Below are 16,558 nucleotides of genomic sequence, written 5' to 3' on the forward strand. Positions count from 1 at the left end.
TCATATGCAAGTGCCACAAGGGGAGCCATCAAATGGATTCTGACTACTGCTTGCTTCCCTAAAGGAGGAGTGGTAACTCCTCTTCCACTATTGGTAGGGTGGCTTATGCCTAAACCTCTTCTGCTTTGCTGGCCTCCACTACCCAGCTGAGAAAGCCAGATACTTCTTGCCCAGTCCCTCTGCAGCAAAGCATGACCACATGACCAGTTCTGGCCAATGAGACAAAGGGGGAACTCGTGGGGGCCAGGAGAGTTACCTCTGGGTAGCTTTTATTTCTATGTAAGAGGGCCAGGGCCAGGAGTAGTGGCCACTGGCCCTGCCCCTTCCCATCCTCATACCTATAGTACAGAGAGGGGTGCCCAGAGCTGTGACAGTCATCTTACCATCACAAACCAGCCAGTGTAACAAAAGCCCCCATGCTAAGAAGGACGGAACCAAAAGACCAAGACAGAAAGAGTCCTTAAGGCATTGTCAGGCAGCTAAACCAAGGCCAGCAGCTTCCTGCCTCTAGACCTCCTTTTTCTTCTTTTCAAGATTGTATGTATTTATCGAGAGAGAGAAAGCATGCACCTGGGAAGTGGGAGGAGGGAGGGGCAGAGGGAGAAGCAGACTCCCACGGAGCAGGGAGCCCAATGTGGACTTGATCTCAGGACCCTGGGATCCTGATCTGAGCTGAAGGCAGACGCTTAACCGACGGAGCCACCCAGGTGCCCCCAGACTTCTTGTTCTATGAAAAAAATACCACTTCAAGTATTGTTACTTGAGGTTTTCCTAACCGACAACATTGTCCATGTAAAACGGACAACAAACTAAGGCTTACAGATCTATCATTTCCTTAAGTCAACTTTCCAGGAGGCCTCACAGTAGTCATTCCACAGTAGAATCCGGTCATTCCACCTACTTCTCATAAAATCTCCAATTTAAAAAATCACTTTGGGTTTTGTTACGGAGAGAAACTCAAGGGCCCCAGCTCCACCCGGTTCAGTGCCTGGCCTTTGCCACAGCACCTAAAAGAGAAGGGTCGGTATTGGGCCGTGCCACCTCTTACCCAGACGCCGTTGCTGAACAGTTTCATGCACTAAGAATGTGAAAAACTGAGTTACATCTCCAATTAAGTGTACTACATCCCTGCTCTGTGAAGCAGTTACCGTAGAACAAAGGCAGCCCTACATAAAGTGGTTGGTTCTTGGAGAAATACACAGCCATACAGATATTAAACTTTTTCCCCCAGCGCTCAATAAATTCATGAGCTTAGGAGCACATGCTTAGCTTACTCACATAACACCAGCTCCAAATCAGACACTCAGCGAATATGGGTTAACTAATGAATTCCTTGGCAGAAGGGAGAACAAGTAGCAGCCATATTTCAACCCCGTGCTTGTGTGGGGACTGATAACAATGTCCTGTTTGGGTTTCTTTTATCACCACTGTCCTTCCCCACAGGTCAAGGCCAGTTCTCCCTTGATGGCTTGAGTCACGTGAACATGCTTTCCTCTTAGAGGGGAGAAATGCCAAGAAACAACAAGCATGTTGTACTGACACCATGGAAGGGTTTTGAATTGACAGAGGTCTCTATATGACCAGGAGCCCTGTCCTTAATCTGGATTTTCCAGCAGCCTGGGAAAAATGCCACAGCCAGAGCTGTAAGGACCCACATTGCCACCAACACCCTTTCACCTGCTTCCCAAAAAAGGGGAAACTAGACTTTGGCTGGGGCATATTGATCTATTCAAGAGGATGCCCTCCACACTTTGGCATGGTATCTCTTGCAAGCTGAGAAGAAAAAGTCCTACGTAAACAAACAGAATGACCCTTTCCCCAGATACGTTTCCCTTAATCAGAGTTCAAAGAAAAACTAAGGCTTAGGATGATTTGGCAAATTGGTTTGCTTGTGGTATTTGTGGTCTTCTTTCCATTTAGGCTATAAAGATAAGGACCTTGATGGGATGGCCAGATGTTTTTCCAGTTGTAAATATATCCTACACAAATGCCGTGAGTGCTGAATAAGTGTTGGGTAATGTTTTTTAACTGAATTGCAATTGACATGCAACATATTAGTTTCAGGCTTAGAGCATAATGATGTTACACTTCTATACATAGTGAAATGATCACCACAGTAAGTCTAGTTACCACCCATCACTCTACAAAATTACAATTTTTTTGCAATGTTAGGTAAATTGTAATCTGGGATTTTACAACCTGGGAATTTATAAGATTAGGCTGAGAATGATTCCTTGTCCTTCATTTCCTTCTGAGAATGCCATGATGAATATCTCCAAGTTTGCATTTCATTACTTGCGCTCACCCACTAACAACACTTTACCTTAAAATGAACCACAGCAGCTGACTCTCCTGCAAGAACAGGAGGGAGATAAGGTGTCTGACTGCGGTGTTTCCACAGCTAACCATGGGGGTGGGGGCGGAGGTTGTAAAATGACCCTGCTAGGCAGGACAATGGAATCTCCTATGGCTAATTTTGTCTGCTGTAGTTTACAAATTTAACTTCCTCTGAAGATGCTTTTTCACTTACTTTCCTGGTCCAGGAAACTAGATTGAATTTCCAGCCGCTGGTGTGTATCCTGAGTCTTGAGTCTCGTTTCCTTTTGTGTTTAGTAGAGAATGAAGCAGAACAAGAGAAAATATGCCCAGGGAAAAAACCTGATAAAATCTGTGGAGCATGGTAGTTGTAATGGAAATAACCATATTTGACTGAGTCCCACATGTGGAAAATAAATATTATTACTTCACTTCATTCATTTGTATATTTCTGCATTCATGCAACTAACCGACACTGATTAAGTGCCATGCTGGGTAGAAGGTAGGGGAGTCTTTGCCTTTAGAGATTTATGGTCTGATGGAAGAGAAAAAAAAAAAAAAGATAACCCATCAATTACATAAAAGTCTGAACAGACTTTTGGAAGGCTTCCTGGGGGAGATGATACTTGAGCTGAACAAGTTTTGAAGCAGGAGTATAGGTTCTCAGTCGAAGAGCTAAATTAAGACGGCGATAGAAGGAATGGGGAGAGTAGAGTCCAGAGAGATGAAGGAGGTAGAATCCAGAGAACCTGACTGGTCTGCCGCAGGGCTGGAGGGGACGTGGGTGAGGCAGACACCCGGCTTATACCAAAACATATCTGGTGGTGCCACTCACAGCACAGAGACTGCTGGAAAGGAGCTGGGTTAGACATTAAGGTGGTGATTCTGAGACATACCCGTTTAAAGAGTCTGAGAGCCTTCACATGGGAGTGTCTAAGAGTCAGTTTGCTCTAGGGTCTAGAGCTTCGGAAATAGGCAGGAGCTGGAAATGAACGCAGGATCACTGAAGTTCCATGAGCAGTAGGCGAGTCTGAAGATCTGGCTGTGTCTCTAGGGTCGGGGAGGGGAGCAGTGGCTAAGGACCCAACACATGGGACGCCGGCTGGGAGGCAGGACTGTAGAAGGGGTGGTGGCCGACATGTCACTTGCCAAAGGGACGAATGAGATAAACTCAGGGGTGGGGGATACTACCTCTTCTTCTGTGAAAAAAGTGAAGGACCAAAGGAGGCATGATTTGAAGAGGAAGAAAAAGACAAATTATCGTGTCAGCAACATGTAGAAGTTGAGATCACCTAGAATGTGGCACACGTTAGCTTAGGAGTTCAACGACATCACATTTCCACAAAGGCAAAAAGTGTGGTAGAAATCTGGGCTGGCTCTGTTACTAACAAGCCAGGTGATCTTGTGCATTCCACCATCTTGTAACAAAGAGGTAAACCTGGGTAAAGGAAGCCTAAGTTCCCTTCTTCCTTGAGGAGGGGCTCCCTTAACTCAAATGGTGCTGGGCCCTCTCTCTGGTCTGTTCTCAAAGGCCCCTCCTGTGTCCCAGGCAGTGGAGTCATACCAGGTGTGCTGGAGGGCGCAATGAGTCTATCACAGGGGTCTCCCACCCCTAAGGAGAGCCGGAGGTCCTGGCATTCTGGTTAGAACAGGAAGTGCCGGGGCACCTGGTTGGTTCAGTCGGTTAGGTGTTTGCCTTCAGCTCAGGTCACACGTGATCCCAGGGTCCTGGGATCAAGTCCCACATTGGGCTCCTTGCTTAGCAGGATTCCTGCTTCTTCCTCAACATGCTGCTCCCTTGCTTGTACTCTCTCTCTCTCTGACAAATAAATAAATAAAATCTTAAAAAAAAAAAAAGATTAAAAAAAAAATCTCATCAGAAAAATCTTATCAGGGCCACCGCCACTCCAGAGGGTGACAGGTTGCTGGCACAGGTCCCGTGCCTGTGGGTCTGCAACACTGCAGAGGGGTCTAGCACATGCAAAAGCACATCCATTCCCACAGTCCTTTCAGCTTTTCGTAACTGTGCCCCAAGCTCGTCCCAGACCTTTATCCCCTATGTCATGCCAGGTTCCAGCGCAACAGGGGCCTTTCCAACCAGAAAGTGAAAGTGACAGATCTCATTTTGGAGAGCTCAGAGCAGCTCTACCAAAAACTAAGCCTCAGGGTGCCTGGGTGACCCAGTCAGTTAAGTGGCTGACTCTTGATTTCCACTCATGGTCATGATCTCAGGGTTGTGGGATAGAGCCTCAAGCGGGGCTCCATGCTCAGTGGGGGGTCTGCTTGAGATTCTCTCCCTCTCTCTGTCCCTCTGCCTCTCCCCCCCTCAAATAAACAAATAAATCTTTAAAAAAGATTAAGCCTCTTAACAATTTCCTTTTATGTCAGCTGTTGAAGGGAACCACATCCAGCTGATAGCTTTGGAAGAAATAATTCCGGTGATTTAGTCACAGCCCCATAAATCTCTCCTGGATTTTGGTGTCTCTGTTTACACCATCATTTTGTCTTTCCTCCCTTGAGTTAGAATTGGAACCCAGGTCCTCTAAGCCGCTGCCTTCGGCTCGGGTCATGATCTCGGGGTCCTGGGATCAAGTCCCGCATGGGGCTCTCTGCTCAGCAGGGAGCCTGCTTCCTCCTCTCTCTCTCTCTGCTTGCCTCTCTGCCTACTTGTGATCTCTCTCTGTCAAATAAATAAATAAATAAAAATCTTAAAAAAAAAAGAAGCCTGACTAAGTGACTTGTTCACTGCCACACCCCAATTGCCTGGATGTCACACTTTAGAAATAAATGACTCTGACCTCATAAAAGGTTCTGTTGATGTTATTACTTCACTAATTAATAGCATTAACAATCAACCTATCTTGGTATTTGTCTTGTATTATGCAACTTTTCACAAGTATATACCTTATCTTCCAAATCTAGTGTTAATATTGTGTCTTTATGCTTCTCATTAGCATCAGTGCACACAATATTGTGTACATAATGGCTGCTTGGTAGGCGTTTGAGTGAGAATCCAGAGTTTCGCCAAACGGCTTCCTTCCCCTCAATTCCCTCTGGGCTCATCCTTATTCTGTACCTGTTTACCCTCTGACTCCACACACTGCACTCTAGTACAATCTCTCCTCTCCAGAAAAACCCAGAACGGTCAAGAGAAAACAGCAAGATTCATGGAGGGCAATTAAATGGAGTTAAGTTCCCTGGGAAAACATTCCAAATGACTGAAGAAAACATGCTGAGAATAATTCTTCTAAGCCAAAAAAGTCCTGAGGCCAAATAACTACTTTGTACTGTGAACTGAATCATGAGGCACTATTAACTGGGAAGTGACCTTGACAGAGGACATAGTTAGAGCTGAAAATGGCAGTAAAATGCAAAAGCTACAGTGGGACTCATTTAATCAAGCTATTCTTTTTTTTTTTTTTTTTTTTTTAAGATTTTATTGATTGACTGATGAGAGAGAGAGAGAGAGGCAGAGGGAGACAGGGCTGGATCCCAGGACCCTGAGAACATGACCTGAGCTGAAGGCAGCCATTTAACCGACTGAGCCACCCAGATGTCCCAGAGCATACATTTTTAAAAAAATTTTTATTTCTTTATTTGACAAAGAGAGACAGAGATCCCACAAAGGCAGGAAGGCAGGCAGAGAGCTGGGGGGAAGCAGGCTCCCCACTGAGCAGAGAGCTGGACATGGGGCTCGCTCCCAGAACCCTGAGACCATGACCTGAGCAGGAGGCAGAGGCCTAACCCACAGAGTCATCCAGGCACTCCCCAGAGCATATACTTTTAAAGGTAGGAGACCAAGAATACAAACACTATAGCGAGGGAAAATATTACTCGGAGGAGGGTTTTACAGGACAGCTCGGATTCACAGCATTCACCATCCTCTATTTTATGTGTGGTCTTTGCGAGCTACTTTAGAATCAAGTTGGGTAAAAGTCTTGGTCATCACAAAACACCACAGACTGGGTGGCTTACAACAGAAATTCATTTCTCCCAGTTCTGGAGGCTAGAAGAAGTCCAAGGTCAGGGGGCTGGCAAAGCCATCTTTTGGCTGAGTCCTCACATGGCAGAAAGAGGGCAAGACAGCTCTGTGGGGCCCCATTTATAAGGGCACTCATCTTATTCACGAGGCCTCCATCGTCACGCCCTGATCACCTCCCAAATGCCTGCCCAGATGACCTCATCTATACTCTGTATCCCAGGGAGTAGGGCTTTCAAAACAGAAAGCCTGCCCATCTCCCTCTCCTTCATGGTTCCCTGCTGCCTTCAGAACAAAGTCCAAATGCCTGGGTATGACACCCAAAGCCTTTGTTCATCCAGCTCTTGGCTTCAGCCCCTCTTTTCCATGCCAAGGCGTACTGAGCTTTGGCTCTGGTAAAGGAGAAGAGGTTTGCCCTTGTGCAGTTCCTATGCCTCCCCGTCTTGGTGCTCAGTGCTTCTGCTTTGTTTTGCTAACAACCTGTGGTAGATTATTTGCAAAAACTGCCCCAGTCATTCCCCTCTCAACATGCATTTCCCCTATGAAATACCCTTGTAGTGTCTCTTATCAAGCATTGGCATCTATTTCCACAACCACTGAAGCTGAGCTGGCCTGTGATTTGCTTTGACCATTAGAATGTCCTGGAAGTACACTGTGTGGTTTCTGAGCCTAAAACTCAAGAGACCTCCAGCTTACGTTCACCCTCTTGGATACTTACCCAGCCACTGTGTGAACCTAAACTTTACTTCTGGTTGTAAATGAAACACCACAACGTTGAGTCTTTGGGGTATGATTTCCTAAGATGTCTTTGGGGAACTAGGTGGAATAAACTAGAAGTTCAGGGCATTACACCCCCACCCTGGATGAACCTCAACCAGTTGGAAAGGAGAAACAAGAGGGAGCCAGACAGGTACGTCCTCCCTCCTTTCTGTTTCCGGGACTACTCTGAGGTACGGCCCCTCTCTGGAACCTTCTACATGAGCCAATATGCCATTGAAGAGTGTCTTTACTGCTCACTGCAACAGCCTATCTCAGAGCAAATCTGGGCATCTTTCCTTGCTTCCTGTCCCTTTTCTTTCACCCTCCTTGCCCCAGGCTTGCACACCTGAAGAAAGAGTGAGCATCCTAACCTTTCTCTCAGGTTCTGGTTTCTAGAAGATAAGGCTATGGCAGCAGCCAAGGTGCACAGATCACAGCTAGGAAGCTCATTCCTCATTCAGATGCTCTGGGCAAGAAGCCAAGACTTCCCAGCAAGCACAGGTCCTCATTTCCTGTTGCTTCTGTTAACAAGTCATCGCCAACTTAGTGACTAAGAGCAACACAAAAGTCTGTGAATGTTCATTAGGTCTTAAGTTTGAAATCAGTTTCACTGAGCCAGAACTGAGTTGTTTGCAGGGCTGGTGCCTCTTACAGGCTCTGAGAGCTGACTTTGTTTGCCTGCCTTTCTCAGCTTCTAGTGGTGGCCTCTGCTCTCTGGCCTACGGCCCCTCCTCCCTCTTTGAAGCCCGTTTCTCTCATCTCTGTTTCCATGTCACATCACCTCAAATCTCCTTGGCCTCCCTCTTACAAGGACCCTGTGGGCATGCCCAGATAATCCAGGATAACTGTCCATCTCAGGACCTTTAATCACAACGGCAAAGTCTCTTTTGCCATATAAGTTACCATCCCAAGTTCTGGGAATTCAGACCTGGGTATCTGTGGGGGCCATGACTCAGCCTAGTGCAGCGCGAGCCCCTCTGCCCCCATGAATTCACCCCCGAGTGTGACAAGACAGTTACCTCGCAGAGTCCTCAGGACTTAATTTCTACCAAAGTTTCAGGCCCTCATTTCATTTTTAAATGAAAGGCCAAGTGTATAACATAATTCATCATTAATTTAGACAGATATTCTAGCCCATTTTCTCACTGCTTAAATAAAGGATGCCTTTGAGAGTTTAACTGCATTTGGTTGTCACAGCATGAAATAGACACTTGGCAATTACCTGAATAATTTGGCCAGTTTGGATGTCAGATGCCCCTAATTTCATCTGGATAGGTGTTCAATCTCTCCTTCCCTTTGTGCTGGCTAGACCCAACTGGGTTCTGAGGCAATAACTTTCTAATAACTTTCTAAGGAGAAACTGGAGCTTAATGCATCAACTGATACCATACTTTATCTCCCTCATTGCCTGTTTCTTTTTTTTTTTTTAAGATTTTTTATTTATTTACTTGACAGAGAGAGATCACAAGTAGACAGAGAGGCAGGCAGAGAGAGAGAGAGAGAGAGAGGGAAGCAGGCTCCCTGCTGAGCAGAAAGCCCGATGCAGGACTCGATCCCAGGACCCTGAGATTATGACCCGAGCTGAAGGCAGCAGCTTAACCCACTGAGACACCCAGGCGCCCCATCCTGTTTTTTTGACTTACAGGAAACTGACTAGGCCCCAAGACAAGAAATGGGTGCAGGTGAGCAGATCACCCAATTGTTCATGTCTCATTTTCTTAATGCTTTATTTCTTAATGCTTTATTCCCATAAAATCTTATTCTTGGTGCAAACCAATTTAAATATGTAGAATGGGGACAAGTTGTGATGACAGCCTAGTTTTAAGACATTCATTTGGCTGTGTTTTAAAAAAGTACATTCTTTCAGATAGATAATGTGTTTGTCCATTCAGCCAATAAATACTAATTTCATTAATATGCCAGAAACTCTACTGGGCACAGTGCTAGAAGCAAGGAGCAAATCCGAGTCTCTACCGTCTTAGACCTTCCACTATGCTAAGAGGGGGCAGACAATAAACACACACACAAGTACACAATGTCAGGTGAGATATCTTATAAAGAAAAATGAAACAGGGCCAAGAGAAAGAGAGTATCGGGCACCATGTCAGATGGGGAGGTCATGTCTGAGAAGAGACTTGATGAAACGAGATGACAATCTCTACACACCTGACGTAAATGCAGAGGGAACAATCCACGTAAGAATTTGAGACACGGGCAACAGGAAAGGCAGTGGTCTTGAGGCCAGTGTTACTGGCTTGAGGAACAGCATGGGCTCCCGGGGGGCTGGAAATGGAGTCATGGCAGATGTTTGAATGTTTGTGTCCCTAAATTTATATGTTGAAATCACATTCCCCAGCATGATGGTATTAGGAGATAGGGCCTTTGGAAAGCTTTAGGAATGGGACATGAAAAGAAAATAAACTCCAAACTAATGCAACATTGTATGCCAAACATACTCAAATTAAAAAAAAAAAATTTTTTAATGGAAAAAAAAAAAAGAAAGAAGCAAAAAGAACACCAGAAATTTTCCTCGCCCCTTCTGCTATGTTAAGACACAGTGAGAAGACATTTTTGAACCAGTATGTGGTCTCTCCACAGACCCTGAACCTGCTGGGACCTTGTCTCATACTCCCCAGCCTCCAGAACTGTAAGCAATAAGTTTCTCAGTAAAGAAGTTTGCCCTCACCAATGCAGATGGGCATGATCTAAACCACTGAGGGTCTGAAGAGAGCAAAAAGGCAGAGGGAGGGTGAATTTGTCCTCTTGCTTGAGCTCAGACATCCACTCTCTCCTGCTCTCAGACATTAATGTTTCTGGTTTCTGGCCTTTAGACAGGGACTGAATTACAGCGGCCTTCCTGGGTCTCCAGCTTATAGAAGACAGACTGTAGAAATCCTCACCCTCCATAATGGCGTGAGCCAATTCCAATAATCAATGTCCTCTTATGTATATTTACATATACATCCTATTGGTTCTGCTTCTCCGGAGAACCCTGACTCATGCATCCATATATGACTAACACTACCTCGATCTTCTAGACTCCTTTCCATCTGACTGCCTCTGATCTAATAGTAGGCTTCGAGGTTCCTCTCTGCCCTTTTGGTCTCTGGATGGGAAATTATATCCTTGATCCTAAACTACCACTTTCAGAGATCAATAATCAGAATTAAGTGTCACGCACATGTCTGGCTACAGAAAAATAATATAGAACTCACTTTGGATCCTACAGTTTAAGGCCCGAACTTGAGGTGGGTTTTTACATTATTAGAATGCCATGACTGAATATGGTAACTTTTGTATGTTCACGTTGAACAGGGAGAAAAGAAATTAGAACTGAATTTCTGAGCCTCATTTATCACTTTTAAATTTACCTCACATTGCACATTGAGTGAATCAAGAGGAGCATTCTAGCCAATATATTTGCCATGACAGTTTCAGAGATACCCCGAATTCCAAGAGTGAGTCTCCAAACATGAGAAGACACAACCCAAGTTTACCTCTGAGAGAAGGGAAAGGGAGTTCCACACAATGAGCATCACACCGATCTCCTCCCTCTTGGGCACATTTGGCTTGGTTGGTCCAATCTCCCTGAGCTGGAAGGTACCAGAGCTGTCTTTGGATCACTGTTTCTCTGTGACAGTCTCTGCTGGCCTGCAGTCTTCTTTTCAGATTTATTCCTGACCTTGCCGGCCGGGGGCAATCTGGGCCCAGTGCAAGCATCCTTGGGCGTAGGGTCCCCCAAGGCCAGAGAAACAGAAGGAGAGCTTCAAGCACAAGGGTTGGGTTTCCTCAGCAGCCACAAGTTAAAAGCATCACTTCTATTTTTGTTTGGTATGTCTGTGAAACTGGATTTGTGACAAGAGCTGATAAAAACAAAATAACGGAACAATTAATCATCCATACCGATTGTTATATATAGACTCCCAAACTGCCAAATATGCATTAAGAGAACAAGTACAGTCAACGTAAGAGCAAATTATAAAACGTAGTATGTCTCTGGGAGATGGCCTGCTGTCCTGTGATGGACTGAATGTTTGTGTCTCCCCACAATTCATATGTTGAAGCTCTAATCCACAGTGTGATGGTATTTGGGGCTGGGGCCTTTGGACGGTAACTAGGTCATGAAAGTAGTGCCCTCTTTCAAATTTTTTAAAAGGGCCCAGACAGCCTGTGCTTTCCAGTCAATACTGAAGCAGTTTTTGTTGTTCTCCTTGGGGATGAATAAAATGACCATTTTTCACCTCCTTGTCTAACTTCCACCCCAGGCCTTGGCACAAGTTTCCCGGAAGTGGGCTGGGGGCTCCGGGTCCAGAGTTCAACATATGAACAACATAGCTACGTCACACTCAAAATGGCATCTTCCAGGTGACATCCACCCAGGGTCTGGTCTGTACCAGTGCACCCAGGCCTCTACCCTTTGTGTGAGCTTCCCACCCATGCAGCAGACTACCGAAGATGCTTTCCTTAGTCCTACATTTGCCTGAAGAACTTCCACTGGCACCTCTTGGAGTGCAGGCCCACTGGAGAGAGATACTCTCCATTTTCTTTTCTCTGAAAATGTCTTCATTTCACTTTTATTCTGGAATGTTAGTTTGTCTGTATATAAAATTCTGGGTTGATAGGGATTTTTTTCTTTTTTTTCCCTCAGCACTTTAAAGATATTGTTCTACCATTTCCTGGTCTCTGTGATTTCAATGAGAAGTCAGAGAACTTTGGAATTATTGTTTTCCTGTGTGTAAAGTGACATTTTGCTCTGGGTGCTTTCAGAATTTTTGTGTTTGTTTCTTCACAGTTTGACTCTCATGGGTCTAGGCATGGTTTACTCTGTATTTATTCTGTTTCACTGATCTTCTTGTATCTACAAATGGCTCTCACCAAATGTGGGAAATTTTCAACCATTATTTCAAATATTTTTTTCTGTTCCATTTTCTCCTCTTTTTTGGGATTTCTATCACCGTATATAGCCATATGTCCTCAAGATAGGAGTCCTAAAACAGGAAACTCCCCTGAATGCCAACCCCCCCTCTGAGTATTGACTCCTACAGAGCCTTCCTGCTTTTGACCATACTTAGCACCTCCAGGTGGTTTTCCTGGCCCCCAGGGTTTGGAGTTGTAGTCTGTGGGAGGAATAGTCCTTGGCTATTCCCAGAAGTGGACCCTGTTCAGGATGTTTAGAGGAAGTCACTTCATAGCCCTTGTTCACTACCCCCGGTGCCCATCTGACCTCCCAGGAAGTTTAGCCAGTCAGTGGGAAAACAGAATTTCTCAACCTAAAAAGTCCAATCCCAGCACTGGTCATTCAGAAAAGGATTCCTTCTGTTATTCTCATATAAACATGATTTTAAAAATTAATGAAGCAGGGTACTTGGGTGGCTCAGTGGGTTAAGCCTCTGCCTTTGGCTCAGGTCATGATCTCAGGTCCTGGGATCAAGTCCCACATCGGTCTCTCTGCTCAGCAGGGAGTCTGCTTCCCTCTCTCTCTCTGCCTGCCTTTCTGCCTACTTGTGATCTCTCTCTGTCAAATAAATAAATAAAAGTTTTTAAAAATTTAATGAAATGGTTTTTAAAATAGTCCAGTCCTGACTTCATCCATTCTAAATCAAAAGGATTATGATCCCAGAGGAATCATAAAAGACCTGGGTGAGGCCTAGTTCTTCCAGGCCCCAGCTGTATGACCTTGACAGGTAACATACCATCTCTAAGCCAGCTGCATACCAGGAGACCATAGTGCCCATTCCACCCTGTCTCAGAGGCTGATTCTGAAGATCAAATGAGGTAACACATGGGAACATTATTATAGACTATGTCTGACATGATTATTCTATTGTGATTCCCTGATTTTCCAAGACTGACTTCTAATCCCTGGGCAATGGCTCATAGAGGGGCTTGTGTAAATGTGTGAACAAATGGTGTAGATCTGATCACATTCTTCTGTAGGCAGTGCCTAAGGAGCAAGGTGAGGGAAATGACCCCTCAGGCAAGTCCCAAAGAGAACAGGGCCAGCTTTTTCCTTTTTGGAAACAAAAAGCTGAGGTCATTTATTTGTAAACTCCAGATAAAATACAATCCTTTTTGACAAGTGTTACTAGCTATGCTGCTGAGCATACCCCCTGCCCCTCCAGCAGCCCCTTGGGAAGCCTTGGAGGGGAAGCAGGAGCCCAGAGACCACCGACCAGGAAACTGGATGGTGCCCTTAATAAACAGGGAGGAGAAAGGAACTCTGCTTACACTATGAGAGCCATTCACACAAAAGGAAACTGGCTTTAATTCTGATCAGAGTAAGGACCTGAGAATTAGGGATAATACGAGAGCCCCACTGAGCCCAGCTGAGCTAGGAGAGGCTGCTGGGAGAGATGGTAGGGTGGGTGACACCCAGGGAAGGCAGACATGGACTGGGGAGGAGGTAAGCCACAGGTACAAACAAAAGCAGGAAAACTAGAGGCAAGGTCGGGAAGGAAATGAGACCAAACCCACCATTCAATTGGTCTAGTGCCTTACCTATGCAATGAATGAAATACACCCACCTCTTAAAGTTGTGCAACTATTTTCCAAATGTTCCCCCTCTCTTCTCTCCCAAAGTCCTCCCTGCCTCCATGACATTTTGCCTAAGAGAAGGGAAAAGTGGCTATTGGTTTTAAGGTAAGTCACAGGGTAGGAGCTGGATGGGCAGGCTGGCTAAGCCTGGAAATGCCTTCTCCCCCTTCTCCAGATGTGTCCCTCCAGCGGTTGCCATGATTGGTTCCTGCTCATCTCCCTTCTTCCACATCTTTGAACACCTCCTGGGAGAGGCCTTTCTGGACCCCAGGCCTCAGGTCCCTTGTGGGCCAGTCACTTACTATCACGGTGCCCTGTTTTTCTCAAAGCCCTGGATGTGATCTGAAGTTATCTTGTTGACTTGTGTGTTGTAGGTCTGCCATTCTCAGCAGAACACAGGCTGCATGGGAGCCTGTTTGCTCCCATGGCCTGTTTGCCCATTGCAGCATCCATGGGATCTGGAATCCTTTGAAGTCTTGACAAATATTTGATGAATGAATAAACAGGATAAACAGGATTACAGGTGATGGTGTGCCTAAGCCCTTGAAGCACGCCCACCAGCTTCATGACGGTATTTACTGGTAACAATATTGTCATTTTTCTGCTTTTGTTGCAAGTCTGTTTTGTTGGATAAGGCAGTAATAATGACCACGAAATGGTAGTGGAGGAAGCACTGAGTTTTCAAGAAAAGCACCCTTCTTTTTTCTAGAGGACAAGGGCAAGACCCAAACAGATTCACCACTAACCTTCCAGAGAGCACTGAGTGCTGGAGAGAGCACAGGCCCATGGCTTTGTGCTCATCGGCTGTGTGACCTTGGGAAGCCTTGACCTCTCTGAACCTGTTTCCCCACCTGAGAAATAAAGGGGATTGACCAGTTGCTGTCTACAAACCCTTTCTAACTAGAACCCTCCCTCATCTCCTTATACTGTTCTTTTTAGTGCCTGCTGGAAGAAAAGTGAATGAACTAAAGACAGGCAGAAGCAGAGAGTCTAGAACTAAATGTTGTTGATTTTCAAACGGTTGGATTGGACAGTCTCCTTTCTAGGGAGAGAGGAGGAAACCCAGGAAAAGTCTCAGAACACCTCCTATGCCTTTGATTCAGGTTAGAGACTACCTTGTTTTGAACACTTACTAGTAGCTGCTTTACACCAGATGTCTTTTCATCTCTAAAACAACCTTACAGGACGCCTGGGTGGCTCAGTGGGTTGAGTCCTCTGCCTTCCACTGGGGTCATGATCTCAGGGTCTTGGGATCAAGTCCCATATGGGGCTCTCTGCTCAGCGGGGAGCCTGCTTCCTCCTCTCTCTCTCTCTCTCTCTCTCTGCCTGCCTCTCTGTCCACTTGTGATCTCTCTCTGTCAAAAAAGAAAAAGAAAAAAGAAAAAATCTTAAAAAGACACACAAAAAACCAATCTTACAAGGTAGGCATTGCCGTTCCATCCTACGAGGGGAGCAGGATGCTCCCAGAGGTCACACAGCTAAAAACAACAAGCTTGGGAGGGAGAACCAGGTTTCTCTTCTCACTCGTTCCCGAGTTGGTGGGTGTTCCACCAACGGGTCCCAAATCGCTTGATCATGAAAATCAGCGAGAACAGCCTCTAGGGGGGGTCGTACTAAACCAGATTTTTCAGGGGTGCTGCCGAGAAATCATGTGCCACTGATACAGCCAGGCTTGGAAACCACTGCGCTCTACTGGGCCGTGAAGCCACCGAGCTGTTGGAAATTGTCCCAGGAACGGGCCAACACTTCCCAGGGCCGTCATTTAGAACGCCATTCTACGCTCCCCGTGCCCCTCCCCGCCGGGCTGCGCCTGCGCCCGCGGCAGCTGTGTCTCCGCAGCGCCTTCTGCTGGACACGTAGCCAAACCTTAACTGCAAAGAACTTTCTCCGCGGGGAGGTATGCGGGCGTCAAGCAGCGCTCCCCAACCCTCTTGTAATATCGAAAAAAATGTGACACAACAGCCTACCGTACTGTGAAGGTGAGTACTAATAATACCCGCTGACTGAGAAAATACATACTGATCATATACTATTAATGGACAGATGGATTAAGAATTTGCTGTTAATTAGAATAGAACTGCGGCGGGAGGAACATAGGGTTTATTCAGTTTGGGGCAAGAATAGGTAAAAAGTTGCTTCCCTAGGAGTTACCCAGACTTTCTTTATTCATGTACTCGGGCATTTCTTTCCAACAAGTATTCATTGAGTAATAAATACTACTAAACACCAAGCATTCTTCTAGCACAGAACAAGACAAAAAGCCCTCTCTTCAGGGAGTTTCAAGTCTAGTGATGGAGACAGGAATTAAATAAATAGATAAATACCTACTTACACTTGGTGTTGAATCCTATGAAGGAAAAGAACTAGGTCTGGGTGCCTGGCTGGCTCAGTCCCGCCCAGCCTGCGGCTCTTGATCTGGGGGGTTGAGTTCAGACTCCAGACTGGGTATTAAGATTACTTCAAATAACATCTTTTAAAAAAGAGAGAGAGAAAGAAAGAAAGAAAAGAACAGAACAGAACTAGGTTTTGAGAGCCCTATTTTGGGAAGGAAGGTCAAGGAAGGCCTCTCTCTGGAGCTGACTTGAAGCTGAGATCTGACATTTGAGCTATAATGAGCTGAGCTGAGCAGGGAGGGGTTTCCAGGTGGTGTACAGAGATCTTATTTAAGGTGCTCAAAGGAAGCAGGAGCACGTGAGTAAGGGACTTGTGAAGTGAAATAAGGCTGAAGGTGGGACCCAATGGACGGATTTAATACAGAAGGGACAGGACGGGGGACCGATCAGGTGCAGGGTTTGTGAGCGGAAGCTGTGAAAGATGGCACCTGAGCTCAGGAAACTGGCTATGGGCCACTGACTGGGACAGAGGTGGGAGCAAATGTAGGAGAGTGAGTATGGTTGGGTTTTGCATACGTTCAGTTTGGGATGCTGGTGATGCATCTAAGTGAAAAATCAAGTGGACTGTTGGAGGCTC

Source organism: Neovison vison, chromosome 5 (genome assembly GCF_020171115.1).
Source record: "Neovison vison isolate M4711 chromosome 5, ASM_NN_V1, whole genome shotgun sequence".
NCBI lineage: Eukaryota > Metazoa > Chordata > Mammalia > Carnivora > Mustelidae > Neogale > Neogale vison.